This window comes from Somniosus microcephalus, unplaced genomic scaffold, assembly GCF_052327205.1.
Source record: "Somniosus microcephalus isolate GS21.2 unplaced genomic scaffold, FLI_Smic_1.0 unresolved_chr5, whole genome shotgun sequence".
NCBI lineage: Eukaryota > Metazoa > Chordata > Chondrichthyes > Squaliformes > Somniosidae > Somniosus > Somniosus microcephalus.
In genome coordinates this window covers 15217984-15238822 of record NW_028225183.1, presented here as the reverse complement: position 1 = coordinate 15238822, position 20839 = coordinate 15217984, and the positions used below count along the sequence as shown (strand labels likewise).

The window sequence follows — 20839 nt, the reverse complement described above, 5'->3', positions numbered from 1 at the left end:
ATTGAAAGAATATATTCGTGTTATATTAAGCGGATTGGAGCACAGGAGCAAATGGGAGGTGCTGCTGAACGTTTTGAAGGGCGAACGGGGAAATGACAGAGAGATGGTGGGTGTGAGAGTGACAGCAATGGGGGGCGCGGTCGATTGATTGCAAGAAATGGAAGAAACACAAATGTAAAAGTGCTGTATATCTGAATAAGTGAGGTGTGGAGAAGAGTGAGAAAACTGCCTGAATTCAGTTTCTTGGGTGACGGTGTATCTAATGTTCGCTGCTGGGCTCAGGCCAATTATGGACCAGAGGAAATTCTTCAAATCGCATCTACCTTCTAACAACCACTAAAAGACAGTCATGAAGAAATGACATGATACGAACAAGCCTCCCTGTCTGCATGGTTAACTGCTCTGGATGGAGCAGCGAAATTTATAAAAGCCACAATATCGAGCAGTGGTGGGATTTGACCCCATGTTTCCGCAGGGACGAAAACCTGAATCCAGCTCCTTCAACCGCTCGCCTAGGCTACCACATAAACTAACCGCGGTTTTGAAACTAGTAACTGATGATTGAACTGTGTCTTTGTCTTGCTAAATAAAGGGGAAATAAAAGGAATTTAAATTAGTAGACGGCAAAATCTCTTCTGATGCAACCCACTAGATCAGAAGAAGCAACGTGTTCACCGGGCAACACTAATACATAGATGTTTGTTGGAGCACAAAGATTGTAAATTTAATTCATAACTTATCCCAAAATCAACAGCACGAATAAAACAGTTGAGCTGATCATTATCACATTGCTGCTTGTGGGAGATTTTTTGTGCAAATTGGCTGCGGCGTTTCCAACATTGCAAAATAAAAACACTTCAAAATACTTCATTGGTTGTAAAGCGCTGTGGGTCGTCCTGAGGTGGAGAAAGGCACTAAGGCAATACAAGTCTGAGAAAAGCGTGCGAGCCTGAGGAAAACAGTGCAAGAGGACAAAAAATAAACTGTGGAGAACCGACGGTAGAGAGTCAGTGAGAGCAGAGAAAGAGAGCCTGAGGGAAGAAAGAAACAACGGTAGAAAAAATGAAAAATTATCATTTCCATATGGAAATATTTGAGAAATTAGCCAATTGTGGTATTAAAATTCTGAGGATAGGCGGCACATTTTGAGCTTCCTGCTAGCTCTCTCTCAACTGACTTATTCCTGCCGCATTGAGCCTGAAATTTGGCATAATTATAAGAGCAGAGAATAATAGGGAATATTTGCCCTACAAATCACACGTTCTCAGACTAATGGAATAGAAACACATATGACACTCATCCTGAACACAGAGCCCATCTCAACACCTAATTATACAGAAGGGATCTTCTCTGATCCTTGCCTGAATATAACTTTCACTGTCTGGATAGGTTAATTTGAAATAAAGTATTACTGTTATATTGTATCAGGGCGTCCAGAGGCGCTGAGGGCGAGGGTCTACCAATGAGAATGTCATCTACTTATTGAAGACAGGCAGGATCTTGCATTTGGGTATCTGCCAATGCCGGCTGGAGAGCCTTTTCCAGGCTCTCGTGAAAAATAGTAGGGGCATTGTGAAATCCCTGAGGCAAACAGGTCCATGTATATTGAATGGACCGTACAGTGAAAGTGAAACACTCTTGGGATCCAGGAGTCAACGGACATGTCCTAAATCCGTTTCGGATGTCCAGCGCCGAATATGGACAGGGCTGGGTGGAGGCCGTTATAAAAAAGTGGCGGGATTCCCCACTAAGGCATGGAGCTTGGGAGTGACCCGATTTAGAGCAGTATAATCAATGGTCATTCGCCGGGATCCATCTGGTTTCTGCACTGGCCATACCGGGGAGCTGGTCTTTGTCACCATACCGGTTTGTAATAAGTCTGCTATTATTGGCTCAACTGCCCATTCAGCTTCTGATCGGAGGGGGTCCCTAACTTCATTCTGCCGCAGTCTAATTTGTGGTTGGCCCATGTGAGATGGTAAGTCTAGCAAACTCTCCCACATGGCCTTATTTCCACCCATGTGAGAGTAGAAGTTCGCACAGACTCTCCCATCATGGCCCTTTCTCTGCTTATGGTGAGAAGGTAAGTCGGCGGGATTCGAACATGCGCGGGGAAGTCCCAGCGGATTTATGAGTCAATCGCCTGAACCACTCGGCCACGACAGCCCCGACGATCAATTAGAGCCATACAGCTTCGCATTTGCTGCAAAATGGGTGCCTCTGCTGTGAAGGATCTGGTATATAATCAGTGGGTTCCTGTGGAATAATTCCAATTGCAAAGTATTTTTCATCTGTCTCTGTGGCGGAATGGGCTAGCACGTTCGGCTGCTAACTTAAAAGTTGTTAGTTCGAGCCCACCCAGAGACGTAAGCAGCTTTTAATTTTCGCAAACATATCTATTGTATAAAAATGGAATTTTTGATTCCGTGAAAGGAACAGTGGTGAGCTTGCTGCTGCTGCCTTCCTGCTTAGAATGGGAACAATCGCTTCATCGATCAGTCTTCTGCCAGGCAGCCTGGATATTCTACTTCCCTTATACCAATATTACTAGTGCAGCGTTCTTGCCATGAAAATCAATTTGGAAAATCGGCCACAGTAGATAATCCATTCTGAAAGACCTTTTCTACACTTTCCTCAGTTTTACACTTACATGGATAAGAACGGAAAGCTTGAAGCAATAGCAATTGCCAGACAACTTCAGCTTCCTTGCATCGCCCCGCACCCTGATCACGTGACAACACCCATTCAATCAAAAACAGCGGCGCGAGAACGCCCCCATTTGAATGTGTCCATTCAGGGCCTGAGGAATGAGCTGCTCCGTCACAATCAGCTCCAGTACGTTGGAGGACTCGGTTGTGAGCGGTTGACTTGTTCCTGTCGCTGGCGCCGCGGCCGAGAAGCGAGCAGCCCCTGCAATGTCTTGTTTTAAGCCAAACGCTAGAGTTATGAATTTCCAATCACAAAATCTTTGACGCGAGCTGATTTGGTTGCTGCGTTTGAATGCGGTTTAGTGACTCGCACGGGCCTTGTGCTTTTCTTTTTGCAGTGTGTGATCGGTTAACGTTTTGAGACTGAATTGAAGTGCAATGTCTGATTCAAATTGCTGCTTCATATGGCGTTCGGCCAAATTGAGGCAATTCGACACTACGAATGCGATTCAAATTGCCTTTTCTCTCGTGTGCTGCTTTTGTCCCTTTATACGGCCACGTGCCTGTCAGAGAATATGGTTGGAGAATAAATCTGCGGCTGCATTCTATTTCCTGCTGCTTGTCTATCCAGTTAAACATTGTTTGCTGTGGTGAAAAGAAATCAGCAGATTGTACGAAGGTAGAACAGTTAAATTATTTCAGTGCTTGACTGGGCGGATGCTGAGAGATTGTGTACCCTGGCTGTGGAGTCCTGAACTAGGGGTCAACGTTTCAGAATAAGGGGCCGGCCGGTTAGGATTGAGATGGGGAGAAATTGCTTCATTCTAAGAGTTGTGTATCTTTTGAATTTTCCACCGCAGAAGGCTGTGGCTTTTCAGTCGTTGAGTACATTCATAACCGAGATGGATTTGTACATTACGGAAATCAAGGTATATGGGGTTCGGTAGGTAATTTTCAGTTGAGGTAGAGGATCAGCTATGATCTTATTGAAAGGCGGAGCAGGATCGATGGCCGCATGGCCAAATCCTGCTCCTATTTCTTTTGATCTAATGTACCGATCTTGGCCGGCGGGGTTGAGAACTGTGGCCGGTCTGGCTTCGTTCATTAATAAGCATCGCAGTAGGAAGTAGCATAAACTGGAAAATGGCTGCTCGGGCGACATGCATTTTCTTCAATGGGTTACCAAATAAATATTTTCGACGGTTAAAATTGCTATCACGGTTTCAAGAGCATTAAACAACGTAATATTTCACCTGTGGTCTAGGCCTCTCGTGATGCCGTGATGTAATAATGGGGTGAAGTGCTTGTTTTACTTTCTGCTTGAATCTTTGTTTGATTGTAGATTTGATTGTGTCTCAGGAACCGAAAGGCAGCGGTTAAATTGCAGTAAAAACGGGTCATTTGGGACGACGTTCTCATTTCCATATGTCGAACGGAATCGAATCTCCGCGGGGAAACACCAATGGATTTACAAGTCCATCGTCTTAACCACTAGGCCACGACTACCGCGTTAGGCAGTTGGACCCACGCACCTTCACCTTTGCTGCAAAATCGGTGCCTCTGCTGTGAACGCTCTGTTACATAATCACTTGGGTTCCTGTGGAATAATTCCAATTGCAAAAGTTTTTTTTAGCTGTCCCTGTGGCGCAATAGGCCAGCGCATTCGGCTGTTAATTGAAAGGTTGGTGGCTCGAGCCCATCCAGAGACGTAACCAGGTTTTACTATTTGCAAACATATCTATCTATTGTATATAAATGGAGTCTTTGATTCCGTGAAAAGAACAGTGGTGAGCAAACTGCTGCTGCCTTCCTGCTTCCAATGGGAACAATGGCTTCATCGATCAGTCTTCTGCCAGGCAGCCTGGAGTTTCTACTTCCCTTATACCAATATTCCAAGTGCAGAGTTCTTGCCATGAAAATCCAGCAGGAAAATCGGCCACAGTAGATAATCCATTCTGAAAACACTTTTCTATACTTTCCTCAGTTATAAACTTACATGGATTAGAACGGAAAGCTTGAAACAATAACAATTGCCAGACAACTTCAGCTCCCTTGCATCGCTCCACACCCTGATCACGTGACAACAACCAACCAATCACATACAGCGGCTCGAGAACTCCTCCACTTGAATGTGTCCAATCAGGGCCTGAAGATTGACGTGCTCCGTCACAATCAGCTCCAGTAGTTTGGAGGACTCGGTTGTGAGCAGATGACTTGTTCCTGTCACTGGCGCTGCGGCCGAGAAGCGAGCAGCCCCTGCAATCTCTTGTTTTCAGCCGAATTCTAGAAGTATGAATTTCTAATCACAAAATCTTTGAAGCGAGCTGATTTGTTTGCTACGTTCGAATGCGGTTTAGTGACTCTCACGGGCCTTGTGCTTTTCTTTTTGCGTGCGGTTTGCAGTGTGTGATCGCTTAACGTTTTGAGACTGAAACGAAGTGCAATGCCTGATACAAATTGTTGCTTCATATGGCGTTCGGCAAAATTGAGGCAATTCGACACCAGGAACTGGATTCAACTCGCCTTTTCTCTCATGTGCTGCTTTTATCCCTTTATACGGCCGCGTGCGTGTCAGAGAATGTGGTTGGAGAATAAATCTGAGGCTGCATTCTATTTCCTGCTGGTTGTCCATCCACTTAAACATTGTTTTCTGTGGTGAAATGAAATCAGCAAACTGTTCGAAGGAAGAACATATTAATTCTTTCAGTGCTTGACTGAGCGGATGCTGAGACGCTATTTACCCTGGCTGTGGAGTCCTGATCTAGGGGACAAAGTTTCAGAATAAGGGGCCGGCCATTTAGGATTGAGTTGAGGAGAAATTGCTTAATTTTAATGATTGTGTATCTTTGGGATTCTCTACAGCAGAGAGCTGTGGCTGTTCATTCGTAGAGTACATTCCTAACCTAGATGGATTTTTACATTACGGAAATCATTCTATATGGGACTAGGTCGGTTATTTTCAGTTGCGGTAGAGGATCAGCCATGATCTTATTGAATGGCGGAGCAGGATCGAGTGCCGCATGGCCAAATCCTGCTCCTATTTCTTATGATCTAATGTACCGATCTTGGCCGGCGGGGTTGAGAGCAGTGGCTCGTCTGGCTTAGTTCATTAAATAAACATCGCAGTAGGAAGCAGCTTCAACTGGAAGATGGCTGCGCGGACGACGTGCATTTTCTTCAATGGGTTGCAAAATAAATATTTTCGATGGTTAAAATTGCTTTCACGGTTTCAAGAGCACTAAACAACATAGTATTCGCCTGCGGCCGAGGTCTCTATTGATGCCGTTATGTGCTTGTCATACTTTCTGCTGGAATTGTTGTTTGATTATAGCTTTGAATCTCGGCACAGAATTAAGTAAACACGGATCATTTGGGACGACGTCCACGGTGCCGTAGTCGGCAGAATTTGAACCTGCGCGGGGAAACCCCAACTGGATTTTTAGTTCATCGCCTTAACCACTCGGGCATGAGAACGCTGACGGTGGATTGGACCCACGCAGCTTCTCATTTGCTGCAAAATAGGTGCCTCTGCTGTGAGCGCTCTGCCATATAATCACTTGGGAGGCTGTGGAATAATTCCAATTGCAAAGAATTTTTCGTCTGTTCCTGTGGCGCAATGGGCCAGCGCGTTCGCCTGTTAACTAGAAAGGTTGGTGGTTTGAGCCCACCCAAGAACGAAAGCGTCTTTTAATTTTTGCAAACATATCTATTGTAGAAAAATGGAGTCTTTGATTCCGTGAAATGGACAGTGGTGAGCATACTGCTGCTGCCTTCCTGCTTCCAATGGGAACAATCGCTTCAGCGATCAGTCTTCTGCCAGGCAGACTGGATATTCTACTTCGGTTACACCAATATTCCAAGTGCAGCGTTCTTGCCATGAAAATCAAGTTGGAAATTCGGCCACAGTAGATCATCCATTCTGAAAACACTTTTATACACTTTCCACAGTTTTACACTTACATGGACAAGAATGGAAAGCTTGAAGCAATAACAATTGCCAGACAACTTCAGCTTCCTTGCATCGCCCCACACCCTGATCATGTGTCAACAACCATTCAATCTCTTACAGTGGCGAGAGAACACCCCCATTTGAGTGTGTCCAATCAGGGCCTGAGGATTGAGCTGCTCCGTCACAATCAGCTCCAGTACGTTGGAGGACTCGGTTGTGAGCGGATGACTTCTTCCTGTCGCTGGGGCCGCGACCGAGAAGCGAGCAGCCCCTGCAATCTCTTGTTTTCAGCCAAATGCTAGAGGTATGAATTTGTAATCACAAAATCTTTGACAACTGATTTGGCTGCTGTAGTTGAATGTGTTTTAGTGACTCGCACCGGCCTTGTGCTTTTCTTTTTGCGTACGGTTTGCATTGTGTGATCGCTTAACGTTTTGAAACTGAAATTTAATGCAATGTCTGATTCAAATTGTTGCTCCATATGGCGTTCGGTCAAATGAAGGCAATTCGACACTACGAACGGGATTTAAATCGCGTTTCCTCTGGTGTGCTGCTTTTGCTCTTTACAGGGCCGCGTGCGTGTCAGGGAATGTGGTTGGAGAAAAGATCTGCGGCTGCATTGTATTTCCTGCTGGTTGTCCATCCAGTTAAACATTGTTTTCTGTGGTGAAATGAAATCAGCAGACTCGACGAAGGAAGAACATGTAAATTCTTTCCAGGCTTGACTTAGCCGATGCTTAGAGGTTGTTTACCCTTGCTGTGGAGTCCTGAACGAGGGGTCAAAGTTTCAGAATAAGGGGCCAGCCATTTAGGATTGAGATGAGGAGAAATTGCTTCATTCTAAGGGTTGAGTGTCTTTGGAATCTTCTACCGCAGTGGGCTGTGGAAGTCTGAGTACATTCCTAACAGAGATGGATTTTTCATTACGGAAATCAAGGTATATGGGGCTAGGTCGGTAATTTTCAGTTGAGGTAGAGGATCAGCCATGATCTTATTGAATGGCGGAGCAGGATCGAGTGCCGCATGGCCATATCCTGCTCCTCTTTCTTATGTTGTAAAGAACCGATTTTGGCCGGCGGGGTTGAGAACTGTGGTTGGTCTGGCTTAGTTCATTAATAATCATCGCAGTAGGTAGTAGGATGAACTGGATAATGGCTGCGCGGACGACGTGCATTTTCTTCAATGGGTTGCAAAATAAATATTTTCGACGGTTAAAATTGCTTTCACGGTTTCAAAAGAATTAAACAATGTAGTATTTCTCTTGTGGCCCAGGCCTCTCATGATGCCTTTATGTAATAATGGGGTGAAGTGCTTGTTTAACTTTCTGCTTGAATCGTTGTTTGATTGTAGCTTTGAATGTGTCTCAGGAACCGAAAGGCAGCGGTTAAAATGCAGTAAAATCGGGTCACTTGGGAAGAGGTCCTCATTTCCGTAGTCGGCAGGATTCGAATCTGCAGAGGGAAACCCCAATGGATTTTAAATCCATCGCATTAACCACTCGGCCTCGACTACCCCGATAGTCGATTGGACCCAAGCACCTTCTCATTTGCTGCAAAATCGGTGCCTCTGCTGTGAATGCTCTGTTACATAAGCACTTGGGTTCCTGTGAAGTAATTCCAATTGCAAAGCGCTTTTGATCTGTCTCTGTTGCGCAATAAGCCAGTGCGTTCGGCCGTTAATTAAAAGATTGGTGGCTCGAGTCCATCCAGAGGCGTGACCAGGTTTTACTTTTTACAAATATATCTATTGTATAAAAATGGAGTCTTTGATTCCGTGAAAGGAACAGTGGTGAGCATACTGCTGCTGCCTTCCTGCTTCCAATGGGAACAATCGCTTCATCGATCCGTCTTCTGCCAGGCAGCCTGGATATTCTACTTCCCTTATACCAATATTCCAAGTGCAGATTTCTTGCCATGAAAATCCAGCAAGAATATCGGCCACAGTTGATAATCCATTCTGAAAACCCTTTTGTATACTTTCCTCAGTTTTACACTTACATGGATTAGAACGGAAACCTTGAAACAATAACAATTGCCAGACAACTTCAGCTTCCTTGCATCGCTCCGCACCCTGATCACGTGGCAACAACCAACCAATCACATACAGCGGCGCAAGAACGCCCCCATTTGAATGTGTCCAATCAGGTCCTGAGGATTGAGCGCTCGGTTAGCGTCAGCTCCAGCAGGTTGAAGGACTCGGTTTTGAGCGGATGATTTGTTCCTATCGCCGGCGCTGCGGCCGAGAAGCGAGCAGCCCCTGCAATCTCTTCCACTATCCGCGGAGATCTACTACAGGATATTCGGTACCTTCATGGCTTACTATGCAGGGACCTGTGCTGCTTCGACACCATGTTAGATTGTCAAAATATGATCCTTTAGTGGAGGAGGTGGAGCTGTTGGAGGCAAATTCCCAATATGCTCATATTCGATTCCAAGATGGGAAAGAAAGTACCGTTTCAATTAAAGACTTGGCTCCTTGTGGTGGCCAGCCCTCTTCTGAGGGTATTAACAATAGTCATGATTCAGATAATGTGGATGCTGTTACAGATACTACGAATATTTCCAATCCGACTGCAGATAATTATACTTCTATTAGTCAGCCCTCGATGGATGTTCATGGCCATCCCAGTTTGCCTCCTGATGGGATTTCTAATCCGGAAACCGTTGAAAATCGGGATATGGATAGCCTTCCTGCAGGAGATACTTCTGTGTCTCCTGGTGTGGGAGGGCAAGGAATTTCACCAAGGTTAAGAAGGTCGACACGAACAAGATAGCCGGTCGACCGATTGAAAATGGACTTTTAAATTGATAGTAATGTTTTCAAATTGTTGAAATATTATATTATATTGTTTTAGTTGAGAGATACTTAATACTTATGTGCAATGTTATTATTTGTTGTTGCTCATTTAGTATTGTGTCATGTTGAATAGTTTTATTTTGTCTGTGCATAGTTTTAGTTGTGAAGGTTATTTAGGTTGGAGTATTTTTTAAAAGGGGAGTGAATGTGATGATTATTCTTTATGTTTAGTAAGAAGTATTGTGATTGGTTATTTGTTTCCTGCCTTGGGATATATGCTGTAATCTCATTGGTAGTTGATGTCATGTGATTTATGGTGGCCATCTTAAATTCAGTTCTTTCCAGCCTTTAGTTGGAACTGGGTGTTGAAGATGTGCTACCAGATTTTTAAGTTAATAAAGCCTAGATTAGAAAGGCAAATCTATTCTTTATTTCAGCCATAGAATCATTATTTGCAACGCAATAGCACATTGCAATGGAATATCACTTTGCAATATAAAAGTCATTTGCAGTGGTACAGAACATTGCAATGGAATATCATTTTGCAATATGACGGTCATTCGCAATGCAATAGGACATTACAATGGAATAACACTTAACAATATCGTAGTCATTTGCAATGCAATAGAACATTGCAATGGAATATCATTTTGCAATATAATAGTGCTTTGTACTGGAAACTTCCTTTGCAATGGAAGCAGGCTTTGCATTACAATAGTCTTTTGCAATGAAATTGCACTTTGCAATGGAATATTCCTTCGTAATATATTATTCATTTGAGGTGCAAAAGCAGAAAGCAATGTAATATCACCTTGCAATATAATAGTCGCTTGCAATGCAACAGAACATTGCAATGAAACATCATTTTGAATATAATTGTCATTTGCGATGCAACAGAACAATGCAATTGAATATCCCTTGGCAATATAATAGTGCTTTGGAGTGGAGTCTGCCTTTGCAATGGAATCTGACTTTGCTCGTCACATAACAATTACGTAATCCTTTGCAATGCAGCAAGACATTACAATGGAACATCAATTTTATTGTAATAGACATTTGCAATGCAATAGAACATAGAGATGGAATATCACTTTACAATATGATAGACATTTGCAATGCAATAGCACATTGCACTGGCATACCACTTTGCAATATAATTGTAATTTGCCATGCAACAGAACCTTGTAATGGAATCTCATTTTACAATACAACAATCATTAGAAATGCAGCAGGATATTACAATGGAATACCACTCAAAAATATTGTAGTCATTTGCAATGCAATAGAACATTGCAATGGAATATCGCTTTGCAATAAAATCATCATTTGCGCTGCAACAGCACTTTGCAATGGAATATAATAGTCATTTGCCGTGCAATGGAACATTGCAATGGAAATTCATTTTGCAATATAACAGTCATTAGCAATGAAATAGCACATTACAACGGAACACCACTTAACAATATCGTAGTCATTTGTAATGCAATAGAACATTGAAATGGATAATCAATTTACTATAACTGTCATTATCAATGCAACAGGACATTAGAATGGACTATCATTTTGCAATATAACAATCATTTGCAATGAAATAGGACATTACAATGGAACACCACTTGTAGTGTCCGAGTATCAATAATACACGGACTGCAGGAGAACAATGAAACAGGTATTTACTGAACAGAGGGTAAACTTAAGACTGACGTACAGAAGCCTGCTATGGTTTTTTATACAGGTGTGGTCACTGCCGGTATTGCAGTATAAATCAGTTCTTCTCTTAAAGGTACATACACAACACCACATAAAAATATCGTAGTCATTTGTAATGCAATATTTCATTGCGATAGTTTATCACTTTGCAATACACTAGTCATTTTCAATGCAGTAGTACATTGCAATGGAAGCAAGACATTTGACCAGATATTCATAGATTAAGTGAATGTGTAATTTTCTGGCAAATTGATTTAAATATTAGCAAGTGTGACGTGATCCACTACCAATTTTTATAGGAGTATTTAGAATACACTCCTTATAATGCTAAGCTGGAAACAGTTGATATCCAAATAGACTTGCGTCCCTGTACATATATCATTAAATGGTCATGGACAGGTACAGAAATGAATCAAAAAGCTAATTGAAAAGTGATACTTATATCTGTAGGATTACAATATAAGAGGGTGAAATCATGCCACAGCTATACAAAGCACTGGTTAGGCCACAGCTGCGGTACTGTGTTCAATTCTCGGCATCACAGCTTGGGAATGTATTATTAGGCTTAAAAAGTGAAGGAGACATAGAGTCCAAGGGACAAATTACAACGGGATATTGCACAAACTCGGTTTTTGTTTCCTGGAATTTAGAAGCTTAAGTGGTGATTTGATTGAAGTATTCACGATATTAAGAGGAAATGCTAGTGTAGATAGCGAGAAGCTATTTCTGATGATTGACCCATCTGGGAGAAGGGGCCATAGCCTCAACATTAGATCCAAGCGTTTCAGGAGAGAAGTTTGTAACACACTTCCGCAAACAGCAATTAAAGCTGGGCCAATTGTCAATTTTAAACTTGAGATTGAGAGATGTTTGTTAACCAAAGGTATTAAGGGATCTGGAGCAAAGGAATATCGATCGATGATTTAATTAAATGGCAGAAAGGCTCCAGGCATGAAATGGCCTGCTGCTGTTGTTATTTTCTTTGTTAAATGATCAAAGTGCGAATGTAAAGTTGAGTATCGCGATTTAAAAGCAGCGCCCGAACAGGGACTTGAACCCTGGCCCCTCAGATTAAAAGTCTGATGCTCTAGCGACTGAGCTATCCGGGCTCTTGCAATGCTAAACTCACAAAAGTACTTTCATTGGCTGCAGTGCATCATTGCATCTCCGACAAATTCAATTTACTTGTCCATAATCCAACCTGTACAGCACATTTCTCCCACAAATCCGGATTGACTGCCTCAGACCACCATCACTTCAGAAATATTAACCCACCCACAAAAGACACGCTCGTTAGCAGCGGACTCAGATGTGACAAGTGCCGTCCCCCAGATATCTGTATTAGATCATCAACTGTTCACCGTATTTATGACTGACTTGGATGGAGCACTGTACATCATATTTTGAAGATCGCACTAAGTTAGACGGTCCGCTTGTAGTGCAGTTGGGAAATGGAGGTAACCAAACGGACAGAGACAGTAAGCCGGCAAAACAAAGGCAAATCGAGTTAAATGTACGCAAGTGTGCCACCAGCCACTTTGGAACAAAGTAAGATAGTTCTGAGTATTTTCTAAATAATGGGAAGCTATTAACTGTTGAGGAGCAAAGAGGTTTATGAGTCCCAGTTCACAAATTATTATTTGCTTGTAGACATGGAGCAAAGACATTTGAAAACGTCCCGCACATGGGACATTGGGCTAAATTTGAAACGCATGTAATTGAAGGCAAATTATTAACCTGGTTAGGAAATTGGTGGCACGGCAGGAGACAAAGTTTGCAGATGATGATCAGGTACACTAATTGGCAGATTATGACGAGTGGTGTCTCTGATTGATCACTTTTGGGAACTCAACTTATCACCGATTTCATTAACGACTTACTTGATGGGATTGAGAGCCACACATCCAAGTTTGAGGATGACAAAAAAGATAGGCGGCATTATAATCAGTTGAGATGGAAGCAAGACATTTGACCAGATATTCATAGATTAAGTGAATGTGTAATTTTCTGGCAAATTGATTTAAATATTAGCAAGTGTGACGTGATCCACTACCGATCTTTATAGGAGTATTTAGAATACACTGCATATAATGTTAAGCTGGAAACAGTTGATATTCAAATAGACTTGCGTCCCTGTACATATATCATTAAATGGTCATGGACAGGTACAGAAATGAATCAAAAAGCTAATTGAAAAGTGATACTTATATCTGTAGGATTACAATATAAGAGGGTGAAATGATGCCACAGCTATACAAAGCACTGGTTAGGCCACAGCTGCGGTACTGTGTTCAATTCTCGGCATCACAGCTTGGGAATGTATTATTAGGCTTAAAAAGTGAAGGAGACATAGAGTCCAAGGGACAAATTACAACGGGATATTGCACAAACTCGGTTTTTTTTCCTGGAATTTAGAAGCTTAAGTGGTGATTTGATTGAAGTATTCACGATATTAAGAGGAAATGCTAGTGTCGATAGCGAGAAGCTATTTCTGATGATTGACCCATCTGGGAGAAGGGGCCATAGCCTCAACATTAGATCCAAGCGTTTCAGGAGAGAAGTTTGTAACACACTTCCGCAAACAGCAATTAAAGCTGGGCCAATTGTCAATTTTAAACTTGAGATTGAGAGATGTTTGTTAACCAAAGGTATTAAGGGATCTGGAGCAAAGGAATATCGATCGATGATTTAATTAAATGGCAGAAAGGCTCCAGGCATGAAATGGCCTGCTGCTGTTGTTATTTTCTTTGTTAAATGATCAAAGTGCGAATGTAAAGTTGAGTATCGCGATTTAAAAGCAGCGCCCGAACAGGGACTTGAACCCTGGACCCTCAGATTAAAAGTCTGATGCTCTACCGACTGAGCTATCCGGGCTCTTGCAATGGTAAGCTCACAAAAGTACTTTCATTGGCTGCAGTGCATCATTGCATCTCCGACAAATTCAATTTACTTGTCCATAATCCAACCTGTACAGCACATTTCTCCCACAAATCCGGATTGACTGCCTCAGACCACCATCACTTCAGAAATATTAACCCACCCACAAAAGACACGCTCGTTAGCAGCGGAGTCAGATGTGACAAGTGCCGTCCCCCAGATATCTGTATTAGATCATCAACTGTTCACCGTATTTATGACTGACTTGGATGGAGCACTGTACATCATATTTTGAAGATCGCACTAAGTTAGACGGTCCGCTTGTAGTGCAGTTGGGAAATGGAGGTAACCAAACGGACAGAGACAGACACAGTAAGCCGGCAAAATAAAGGCAAATCGAGTTAAATGTACGCAAGTGTGCCACCAGCCACTTTGGAACAAAGTAAGATAGTTCTGAGTATTTTCTAAATAATGGGAAGTTTTAACTGTTGAGGAGCAAAGAGGTTTATGAGTCCCAGTTCACAAATTATTATTTGCTTGTAGACATGGAGCAAAGACATTTGAAAAAGTCTCGCACATGGGACATTGGGCTAAATTTGAAACGCATGTAATTGAAGGCAAATTATTAACCTGGTTAGGAAATTGGTGGCACGGCAGGAGACAAAGTTTGCAGATGATGATCAGGTACACTAATTGGCAGATTATGACATCTTGAGTATTGTGTGCAGTTTCGGTCGCCTTATCTGACGAAGGATGTTCTTGCCATGGAAGGAGTTCAGCGAAGATTCACCAGGCTGATATCTGGGATGGCAGGAATGGCGTATGAGGAGCAATTGGGTCGATTGCGCTTATACTCATTGGAGTTCAGAAGAATGAGAGTGGATCTCATTGAAACTTATAAAATTCTGGTAGGACTGGGGAGACAAGATGCAGGGAGGATGTTCCCGATGGTCGGGGAATCCAGAACCAGGTGTCACAGTCTAAGGATAAGGGGTAGGCCTTTTAGGACAGAAATGAGGAGAAATTTCATTCACCCAGAGAGTGGTGAATCTGTGGAATTCTCTACCACAGAAGGCAGTAAAGGCCAATTCATTAATTATATTCTAGAAGGAGTTGGATATATTTCTTAAGGCTAATGGGACCAAGGGGTATGGGGGGAAAGCAGGTACCGCGTACTGAACTTGGATGATCAGCCATGACCACATTGACTGGCGGAGCAGGTTTGAGGGGCCGAATTACCTACTCCTGCTCCTATTTTCCATGTTTCTATGTTTCTATGTAAAGTAGAGGTTTATCAGGATGATACAGGGGTGGACGACTTTAGTTATGTGGAGAGATTGGAGGAGCTGGGATTGTTCCTCCTAGTGCAGAGAAGGTTCAGGAAGATTCTAACAGATGTATTCTAAATGAGGAGGGGTATGATAGAGCAACTAGTTAGAATCTGTGTGGTCTGGCAACTGTGTCCATAACCAGAGGTCAGTGACTTAAAATAATTGGGAAAAGAACTAGAAGGGACCGGAGGAGAATTTTTCACACAGATGATTTTATGAGCGGAAAAGCACTTGGTGAAAAGGCGGTGAAAACAGATTCCATCAGAATACGTACGAATCAATTGGACATGTACTTGAAGGGCGCTCATGTGCAGCTTCATATTAAAATGTGGGGTGTGGGATTCAGTTGTACAGCACTATCAAAGAGCCTTCACAGACACGATGGGTGCAGTGGCCTACTTCTGCTCTGTGAGGTTGTAACATGCTATGAATTTATGCCCTACAAGAATAGAAAAGGGATTAATGCTTGCCGTCTGCTTTTGTGATGTCGTTGCTCACCGAGAGTTGTCGCTAATGCGCTTTTCAGGGCATGTAAAGTTGCAACCAAGAAGTGGGATAGCACACCAAAACGAGTGGTGAGACATCTCAGTTTTCTCAAACTTTGTGATATGTGAACTTCAGTGCAGTAAATGAAAAGAAAACAGATTGGTTTTGCTCAGTGTGTTTCACTCTCTGGTCTGAGTCCGGCGATTGTGAATTAGAGCCGCATTCCAAACACTTGAGCACATAATCTGGGCCAGCAGTACCAGTGAAGCACTGAGGCAATGATACATTGTGGGAGATGCCATCCTTTGGATGAGACGTTAAGCCGAGGGCCTTACATTACTCATCGATGAATGGTAAACATCCCTTGGATCTTTCGGAAGAGCAGGGAGACTTTCTGTTCCCTTGGGTCAAGGAGCAGGAGGTGGGGATCGTGCACAAGACGAGCTCAGAGAGGGAATGATGGAAGATGGGAGAGAAATAATATGCAATTCCAGTCTAGGGCAGGGTGAGCGGGCTAAGGGGAAGGTTTATTTTGCAGGGAACGGGAAGGAGTTGAAGGAGCAGAGGCAGCTGAGCGGACGACCATAGGGATAGAGGAGTGTGCTGAGATGACAATTTCTAGGGGAGGTGGTGATGAGTTTTGGTAGTAGAGCTGATATGGAGGGTGAAGTTTAGGAACACAGCCCTACTGCGAAAACAAGGGGTGGAGAGAGAAGCTGACATGTAGGTTGAAACCCCTGAGGATGAGGAGTCGCTCAACGAACAGGCCGTGGGATGAAAGCAGAAAGCATATCTTACGAACATACAAACATACAAATTAGGAGCAGGAGTAGGCCACTCGGCCCTTCGAGCCTGTTGCACCATTCAATAAGACCATAGCTGAGCTGATTACTCCACATTCCCGCCTACCCCCGATAAATTTTCATCCCCTTGCTTACCAAGAATCTATCTACGTCCACCTTAAAAATATTCAAAGACTCTGCTTCCAACGCCCTCTGAGGAAGAGTTCCAAAGACTCACGATCATCTGTGAGAAAAAAAATTCTCCTCATCTCTGTCTAAAATGGCTGACCCCTTAATTTTAAACAGTGACCGCTAGTTCTAGATTCTGCCACAAGAGGAAACATCCTCTCCACATCGACCCTGTCCAGATCCCTCAGGATCATATATGCTTCAAACAATTCACCTCTTACTCTTCTAAAATCCAGCGGATACAAGCCTAGCCTGTCCAAACTTTCCTCATAAGATAACCCGCCCATTCCAGGTATTAGTCTAGTAAACCTTCTCTGAACTGCATCCAACGCATTTACATCCTTCCTTCAATAAGGAGAGCAATACTGTACACAGTACTCCAGATGTGATCTCACCAATGCCTTGTATAACTGAAGCATAGCCTCACTACATATGTATTTGAAAGGGTTAAAAAGCAAATCCTCTCAGTGTTAAAAATGCAGAGAAAAAGAAAGGGATTATGTGCGAATTCACTAAGAGCTGAGGAGAAGCCAGGTGGCTAGATAAGAAGTCTGCCCAGCTCAAGGGCTTTGCACAATGGAGCCTTACAAGAATAAGATAAGGCATAGCCACCAGGCTACACACAGCTAATACTAAAGTGTGAGAAAGATTTAAGAACGTGTCAGCTAAACTTAGAAGTAGTAACATAAAGAAATAAAATGGCTTTACAGAATTGGCAATCGGCTTGCATACATATATATATATATACTAATAGTTGTTCTGAGTTTCGGAAAGGTAGAGAAAAAGAAACATCAGCCGGTCTGGCAGTTTGTAGAACTGCACTCATGGTCCAAATGACAGATAAGAAGCAAAACAGAAAGAAGGGGCTCAGTTACAAACAGACTGTTTGTAAGTAACCTATGACCTGCAGTCCAGTATTTTAGACTGAATAAGGGTCACGAGGGCTTAGATGCCAGAATCATTACAAGATATGGTTAATTAACTATTATACAATGTCAAATCAATTGAAAGACTAGATTTTGTTATCAATCAACTTTTTCTTAAAGATTTTAACTGGAGAACAATTGTTGCTTAAGCAGTGATGTAATAACCACGTGAATTTATGTATCTTCTGTATTTTTTCAGCTCCTTGAGGTATATAAAAGGAGCCTAACAGCTATTTAAAGTTGAGAAGGTGCTCACACAGACCGCGGGGTCTGAGACGCTTCTCCCAGAGCTCTGATAATAAACTGCATCTTTTTTCTTTTACATGGTTTAGATGTTAATTTATTTTCACCACAACATTCTTGAACTCATTTCTCTTATCTGGAAGTCGGAGAGCATGCCAGGGGATCTCAGAGACACCGGAATAGTGACCATCTTCAAGAAAGGTGGCAATCCGATTACGCTAAGTAGAGAGCAGTATCCCTGCTGTCTGCCACAGGGAAAGTCATTGGAAGGATCTTCCTCAATCGCCTTCTCCCAGTGGCTGAAGAGCTCGTCCCAGAGTCGCAATGTGGATTCTGCCCACTAAGGGGCACAATGGACATGATCTTTACCGCGCATCAATTACAACAGGAATGCAGGCAACAGCACCACCCGCTGTACATGGCCTTCTTTGACCTCACAAAGTCCTTCGACAATGTCAACTGTGAGGGATTATGGAGTGTCCTCCTCAAATTCGGCTGCCCTCAAATGTTTTTCACCATGCTCCGCCTGCTTCGTGACGACATGCAAGCGGTGATCCTGACCAACGGTTCCACCAGAGTCCCAATTCACGTACGGACCGGGGTCAAATAAGACTGTGTGATCTCACCTATGCTCTTCTCGATCTTCCTGGCTGCAATTCTCCATCTCACCCTCAGTAAGTTCCCCGTGGGGGTGGAGCTAATTTACAGAACAAACGGGAAATTATCCAACCTCCGTCGCCTCCAGTCCAGATCCAAAGTCGTCCCATCCTCTGCCGTCGATTTACAGTATACAGATGACGCTTGCATCTGTGCACAATGTGAGGACGAACTCCAAAACAGCGTCAAAAACTTTGCCGAAGCATACGACAGCATGAGCCTTAGACTAAACATTCATAATACAAAGGTCCTCTACCAAACTGCCCCCACCACACAGTACTGCCCCCGGATTATCAAAATCCAAGACAAGGCCTTGGACAATGTGGACCACTTTCCATGCCTCGGTAGCCTACTGTCAACAAGGGCAGACGCTGATGACGAATTCCAACACCGCCTTCAGTGTGCCAATGCAGCCTTCGGCCGCCTGAGGAAGAAAGTGTTTGAAGACCAGGAACTCAAACCCGGCACTAAGCTCATGATCTACAGGGCAGCAGTGATACCTGCCCTGCTGTATGCGTCAGAGACATGGACCATGTAAATCAGGCAACTCAAAACACTGGAGATTTACCAACAACGCTGCATCCACAAGATCCTGCAAATCCATTCGAAGGATAGGTGCACCAGCGTCAGTGTTCTTGCTTAGGCCAACATCCCGAGCATCGAAGCTTTGATCACGCTCAATCAGCTCTGATGGATGGGTCACATCGTCCGCATGTCGATACGAGACTCCCAAAACAAGCACTCTACTTGAAGCTCCGACATCGCAAGCGAGCCCCAGGTGGGCAGGGGAAACAATTCAAGGATAACCGCAAAGCCTCCTTGAAAAAGTGCAACATCCCTATCGACACGTGGGAATCCCTGGCCTAAGAACGCACAAAGTGGAGAACAAGCATCCGGGAAGGCGCTGAGCACCTCAAGTATCTTCTTCAGGAGCAATCGGAAGCCAAGTGCAAACAGCAGAAGGAGCGCACGTCACCCCAAGCACTTCAACCACCCGCCCCATCAACGAACGTCACAGAGACGGTACATCCCGCATTCGACTCATCAGTCACCTGCGAACTCATTTTTCATGTGGAAGCAAGTCCGAGGGAATGCCTAAGAAGAAGGTGCAGCGGACCATGCTGAGCCCATAACCCAGAGTTCGATGGATCGAAACCAAAATATGATATTTGCATTCTTATTTTCAACAACAATAAAAACATCTATTGTTACTCATAATCACATCGCACATATTTATTATCACATTTTAAACTTCACTTATACCAACTTCCTGCTTACAGTAAACACAAATACCTGCAACACAAATTTCAAATCAATTCACTTTTATTCGCACCAAAATAAGCTGCAAATGCTGCAAACACGCAGCAGCCTTGTTTTCCCCTTTCTCTCAAACCATTCCTCCAGCTCCGCCACTGCAACGCCAGATGGTGATCTTGGCCATCTGAAAAACTGGCACATGGTCACAGTGAGGAGACGAACAGTAACACAGAACACCTTTAAACAACAGGGAACACACTTACACAGCAGCGAATACATTTACACCACAGAGAGCGCCTTTGCACCATTCAGTATTGTGACACATCTTCACCATTTTTTTATGGATGTCATTGCTAACCTTTTCCTTCAGTTGTTATTGACAGGCATATACGATGTGCAGAATTTCCTCTGGTCGATAATTGACCTGAACCCAGCACCGAACACTACAAACACCGTCACTCAACTAACCGAATTCAGATCGTTTACTCAATCGTCTCCACACCTGCTGCACCTCACTTATTCAGATATATACTACATTTGCATTTTTGTTTCTTCCATTTCTTACAATCTGTCGACCGCACCCCCCATTGCTGCCACTCTCGCACCCCCCATCTCTTCACCGTTAAGCCGTTCGCCCTTTTAAACGTGCCAGTTGACCCGCACCTGCCATCTGCTCATGTGCTCCAATCCGATTAATATAACACGAATATTTTTTCAATCTAACCTATCGAGACAGTGAAAATACATTAAGACAAGGATAAGAGAAGATCCGTTCTCTATAAACAGGTTGTGAGCAAAGGTCTGTGTTCAGGATTAGGGTCAGATGAGATTTTCAATCCATTAGTCTGAGGAACCTGTTATTAGGAGGGCAAATATTCCCTTTTATTCTGTCCTCTTATAATTGTGGTAACTTTCACGCTCAATGCGGCAGGAAGAGTTCAGTTGAGGGAACGTTAGAAGGAAGATCACAATGTACCATCTATGCTCA

At 43.3% G+C, this 20839-nt stretch overlaps 2 non-coding genes across 2 annotated transcripts; both read right to left on the bottom strand.

The window, feature by feature from the left end:
• Window positions 1–12139: 12139 nt before the first annotated feature.
• Window positions 12140–12212, bottom strand: trnak-uuu (transfer RNA lysine (anticodon UUU)). Its single transcript has one exon. It is a non-coding gene; the product is annotated as a tRNA-Lys (tRNA).
• Window positions 12213–13904: 1692 nt separating this feature from the next.
• trnak-uuu (transfer RNA lysine (anticodon UUU)) lies at window positions 13905–13977 on the bottom strand. The gene has a single exon. It is a non-coding gene; the product is annotated as a tRNA-Lys (tRNA).
• Window positions 13978–20839: the final 6862 nt, after the last annotated feature.